This window comes from Borostomias antarcticus, assembly GCF_949987555.1.
Source record: "Borostomias antarcticus genome assembly, contig: scaffold_41, whole genome shotgun sequence".
NCBI classification, from domain to species: Eukaryota; Metazoa; Chordata; class Actinopteri; order Stomiiformes; family Stomiidae; genus Borostomias; species Borostomias antarcticus.
In genome coordinates this window covers 2,647,501-2,653,700 of record NW_028175687.1, presented here as the reverse complement: position 1 = coordinate 2,653,700, position 6,200 = coordinate 2,647,501, and positions in this window count along the sequence as shown.

Sequence of the window (6,200 nt, the reverse complement as noted above, 5' to 3'; positions counted from 1 at the left end):
GGGGGAGGGGAGACCCTGGGAGTCCAGGAGCACTGGAGAGGACATGCTGATGAGTGGAGACATGTTCATCCAGAACCACATCTGAACCACATCTGAACAATGACAAGTGCTTCATAAATACTCTATTATTATTATTATTATTAATGAGGCTGGCTGGTCACTGCCAGAGACACCAGGAGCTTCCAGCCAGCAAACTGGGTCCAACACACCGGCATCGATCACGAGGGCGTCCCGCACTGACGTACCGTGTGTGGACGTACCGGTACTTAAGAAATACGCAGGGGCGGAAAGTACCGGCGAGCCGGCCAGATGCAATGAGGATCGGTAGTTCTGGAAACGCCGATGGACGGCTCGTCAGAGGAGGTCCTAAAGAGAGATCGCTAACACGCCATGTTTCAGCCGCTGCCGTCTGGGAAACGGTGTCACAGCCTCAGGGACCTGCAGGTTCAGGGACAGCTTTTTCCACCAGGCAACCAAGCTCTTGAATAATGGACACTAATGCCCTGTTGCCTGTCTGGCTGTGACACACACACACACTCAGACTGTGCATACACAAACACGCCAACATGTATACAATGCACATTTGCACTATTGATGCACTGTACACTTTGCACACGCCATATTTTTCGATTGTATTTTATTGCTTTGTTTTTATTATATCGTATTTGTTTTGTATCATTATCTTATTCTATTATACTTAGTTATATAAACCCATGTTACTCTCTTATACTTGAATAATGTCACAAATAAAGAATCTAGCATCATCTTTGGGTTTTTGTTATTACTGTATATCTTTTGTTCATCCATTAAATATGTTATGTTGATATGTTCTTGTTGCGACAAGCAGCATACATGGAATCTGCTCTTTTCAATTCTGATTACTTGTGTCTAGCAACAAGAACAAAGCATTATGGCGCGTTCCAGGCAACCCATAACTCGTGTTTTTCGGACCTTCTACACGTGAAGTGCACTGGAATGGCAGTCAAACCCGTAACTTCCCACCCGTGAGCTCGTACCAGATCGATGTACTCCCAGTTGCGCTCTCTGACGTCACACAGCCCTCTAAGCAAGATGGCAGCCCCCATGGGTATGGCGACAAAGATAACTTTAGGGCAATGTAAAGTAAATTTGTACGTTGTAATCAAAATAATACAAACGATTATGCACTACATTCTGCTATGTGTATTTAATGATGCCCAAATATGAGATCCCACTCTGGGCCGAGCTGATCACACTCTGGGCCGAGGGGTTCCTGGAGCTCTAGCCTGGCTGTATGATCGCGAACTTGTGAACAGAATAAATACCACATACGAGCAAATATAACCTGCTCCGCTATAATGAAACTGATAAAACTAAGATGCCTGGATAAAGAAATATTTTTTCGAACCGATATATTTGACAGAATCAGTATTCTATGCAAGATTATAACGCTCGTTAGCTTGAAGCCCGGACACGCGCACCCAGCAGATGAACGCGCGGACACGGGGACGCGCCCTAAAACAGCTAAATACAGAAGGGTGAGGCGGTAATCCTCTTGCTAGCCAACCGGCTCATGTTTATTCCTTGCTGCAGTGTACAACATGCCTGGAGGTTGAAGTGTCCCCTCCGAAACAATAGCTCTAAAAAACACTCCAAAACAATGGAACAACGTTAGCTAGCTCTCTCAGCTAATTCGTTCACTCTCGCTCCTAGCTAGTTTGCTTGGTTGACTGAGGTTGTACTTGACTGAGGTCGGCTGTTTCTATCCTCCCAGAACCGTTGCTGCCCTCTGGTGGTCGGTCCGAATTATTACAGATCATCACTAATCACTCGCAATGAAAAATTTAAAAATAATCTATGTCACAGATTCATACATTACAATTTTGTCGAGGTTTAAGGCTATGACACCATTTTCTCTATGTCAATGTCGGTGATATAGTGCTTTAACTAGGGCTGTCACGGTTAGGAATTATCCTGAGCTGTTCAAATTGATAGATTTCAACCGCGGTCTGCGGTTTTACTGATGTTTTTTTATTATTTAGTTTTACACTACATTTTATCTATATCCTATATAGCCTCAGCTAGCTGCGCGTTAGCTCTGTTCAGTAGCCCAGCCTCTATCTCACTCTGCGTTAGCTACAGTTACCAATACAGTTTTGTGGTCTTTTGCAGAGGCAGTACTAGACACCATCCAGCTGTGCTGTCTCTACCCCCCACCTCCCTCCCCCACACTCTCTCCCTCCCCTCTCCCTCCCCTCTCCCTCCCTACTCCCTCCCCTCTTCCTCCCTTCCTACGTGACCCCTCTCCCCCACCTCTCCCTCCTCTCTTCCTCCCCTCTCCCTCCTCTCTCCCTCCCTTCCTACGTGACCCCTCTCCCTCACCTCTCCCTCCTCTCTTCCTCCCCTCTCCCTCACCTCTCCCTCCTCTCTTCCTCCCCTCTCCCTCCTCTCTCCCTCACTTCCTACGTGACCCCTCTCCCTCACCTCTCCCTCCTCTCTTCCTCCCCTCTCCCTCCCCTCTCCCTCCCCTCTCCCTCCCTTCCTACGTGACCCCTCTCCCCCCCTCTCCCACCTCTCTCTCCCCTCCTCTCTCCCTCCTCTCGCTTCTCCCTCCTCTCTCCCTCCTCTCCTCTCTCCCTCCCCTCTCCCTCCCCTCTCCCACCTCTCTCTCCCCTCCTCTCTCCCTCCCCTCTCCCACCTCTCTCTCCCCTCCTCTCTCCCTCCTCTCTCCCTCCTCTCCCTTCTCCCTCCCCTCTCCCACCTCTCTCTCTCCTCTCTCCCTCCTCTCCTCTCTCCCTCCCCTCTCCCACCTCTCTCCTCTCTCCCTCCTCTCCCTTCTCCCTCCTCTCTCCCTCCCTTCCTATGTGACCCTCTCTGTGTTCTGATAATGTGTTTAGTAAAGCTCTGCAGACCTGCTACAGTAAAGCTCTCTGTCTACTGTACCTCCATCTGTCTACTGTACCTCCGTCTGTCTACTGTACCTCCATCTGTCTACTGTACCTCCGTCTGTCTACTGTACTTCCGTCTGTCTACTGTACCTCCGATTGTCTACTGTACCTCCATCTGTCTACTGTACCTCCGTCTGTCTACTGTACCTCCGTCTGTCTACTGTACCTCCGACTGTCTACTGTACCTCCATCTGTCTACTGTACCTCCGTCTGTCTACTCTACCTCCGTCTGTCTACTGTACCTCCGACTGTCTACTGTACCTCCGTCTGTCTACTGTACCTCCGACTCTCTACTGTACCTCCGTCTGTCTACTGTACCTCCGATTGTCTACTGTACCTCCGTCTGTCTACTGTACCTCCGTCTGTCTACTGTACCTCCGTCTGTCTACTGTACCTCCGATTGTCTACTGTACCTCCGTCTGTCTACTGTACCTCCGATTGTCTACTGTACCTCCATCTGTCTACTGTACCTCCGATTGTCTACTCTACCTCCGTCTGTCTACTGTACCTCCGTCTGTCTACTGTACCTCCGACTGTCTACTCTACCTCCGTCTGTCTACTGTACCTCCGACTGCTGTAAACTGCCTCCGACCTGGTCAGCATTCCTGGGCCTGTTAGCCAGCTACCCCCCCCACACACACACACACAGACACACAGACACACACACACACACACACACACCCCGCACACACACACACCCAAGCGCTGTCTGCAGCCAGAGGGCCTTCTGGCTACGTGATGAATGGACCAATAGAGTTTTTTCCACGTGATGAATGGACCAATAGGGGATGATGGATGACCGTGGAGGGAGTGACTGGGAGTACAGGTCGCACGGGGGCCTGGGACGAGAGAGAGAGAGAGAGAGAGAGAGAGAGAGAGAGAGAGAGAGAGAGAGAGAGAGAGAGAGAGAGGCTAAGGGAGAGAGGGTGGGGAGTTGAAAACAGAGCGTGTGGGAGAGAGAGAAAGAAAAAAATGGAGAACATGAGAGAACGAGAGAGAGAGGGAGAGAGAGAGAGAGAGAAGGAGGGCGTTGAAAGAGAGAGAGCATGGTGATAAGTGAGGAAGAGGGGTGTGAGTGGGAGAGAGAGCATGGTGATAAGTGAGGAAGAGGGGTGTGAGTGGGAGAGAGAGCATGGTGATAAGTGAGGAAGAGGGGTGTGAGTGGGAGAGAGAGGAGGTGACGTACGAGAGCAGGGAGGAGCGCTGATGGGGAGAAGTGATGAATGTCCGTGGAGAGAGACAAACGCCGCAGACAGAATAACCTGGTAAGGATCGCGCTGTTGACTTCACCAGAGAGCAGAAACACGCAAACATGGCCGAACGCCGAATCAAGCACATCACCTCAGATCAGACACCGGACACCCCTGATCTGCTCTGAGCCTGGACCCCCCCCCCTCGGCTGGTTCAAACAACACATACTTTCAGGTTCCTCATCCATGTCGAAACCATCTAAGCGCAACCGTGCTCGCTGACAGGTCGGAGCTCCGGGCCTCTGTAGCTCTCTTCTCCTCCCCAGCACCTCTCTGACATGGTTCCCCTACCGGAGGGCCAGGCTGGGGGTCCTGACATGGTTCCCCTACCAGAGGGCCCGGCTGGGGGTCCTGACATGGTTCCCCTACCAGAGGGCCCGGCTGGGGGTCCTGACATGGTTCCCCTACCAGAGGGCCCGGCTGGGGGTCCTGACATGGTTCCCCTACCGGAGGGCCCGGCTGGGGGTCCTGACATGGTTCCCCTACCGGAGGGCCAGGCTGGGGGTCCGGATATGGTTCCCCTACCAGAGGGCCCGGCTGGGGGTCCTGACATGGTTCCCCTACCGGAGGGCCCGGCTGGGGGTCCTGACATGGTTCCCCTACCAGAGGGCCCGGCTGGGGGTCCGGACGCCAGGACCGGGCAGGAGGCCTGGAGGACGGGCAGCTAACACACACACAGGCCTGGACAAGCACAACAACCAAGACTGAGGGATTTAGTGAGTTATTCTGTGCAGTCACAGTCACACACACACACACACACACACACACACACACACATCCCCCCCCACACACACACACACACACACACACACACACACACACACACCTGTTCATCCTCCGATATCAAAAGTCAGACTCTATTCAGAGCCATCCCAGTCAAGCAGAGAGTGTGACTGGGACCTCCAGTGCTGCAGATCAGCTGCTGGAACCCGAGCCTGACTGGGCCTCCTACCTATCCTACCCAGAGCCTGACTGGGCCTCCTACCTATCCTACCCAGAGCCTGACTGGGCCTCCTACCCATCCTACCCAGAGCCTGACTGGGCCTCCTACCTATCCTACCCAGAGCCTGACTGGGCCTCCTACCTATCCTACCCAGAGCCTGACTGGGCCTCCTACCTATCCTACCCAGAGCCTGACTGGGCCTCCTACCCATCCTACCCAGAGCCTGACTGGGCCTCCTACCTATCCTACCCAGAGCCTGACTGGGCCTCCTACCCATCCTACCCAGAGCCTGACTGGGCCTCCTACCTATCCTACCCAGAGCCTGACTGGGCCTCCTACCTATCCTACCCAGAGCCTGACTGGGCTCCTACCTATCCTACCCAGAGCCTGACTGGGCTCCTACCCAGAGCCTGACTGGGCCTCCTACCCAGAGCCTGACTGGGCCTCCTACCCAGAGCCTGACTGGGCCTCCTACCCAGAGCCTGACTGGGCCTCCTACCCAGAGCCTGACTGGGCCTCCTACCCAGAGCCTTCGAGGCTGAAGTCACCAGCATGAAGCACAGACAGAGAGAGAGACAGAGAGAAAGACAGAGAGAGAGACAGAGAGACAGAGAGAGAGAGACAGAGGGAGAGACAGAGAGAGAGAGAGAGACTGAGAGAGAGACAGAAAGAGAGAGAGAGACGGGGAGAGAGACAGAGAGACAAAAAGAGAAAGAGAGACAGACAGACAGGCAACTCAGCTGAAAGAAGGCTGACTCTGAGCACAATCCAGGGTGAGTCTAAGTATCACAGTAATAATACGGAGGTGGAATAGCAGAGAACGCAGCGGAAGGCTTTGAGACTACAGACCCAGGATCAGCTTGGCGCATTGTAGCCACCATGGGCTTAGAGGCCAAGCTCGGTATTGCAAGTCGCCCCCTAGCGGTAGTGTTCCTAATGCCGAGAGAATTAATGGGATTTCTCATAGCACATTTTCTGAAAAATTATATCTCGGTCTACATTGAAAAGTTAGTAGAATGCATTAAATATGATATACTTGGAGACACTTTATTGATTCTGGTGATCATAGTTAATTTTCAA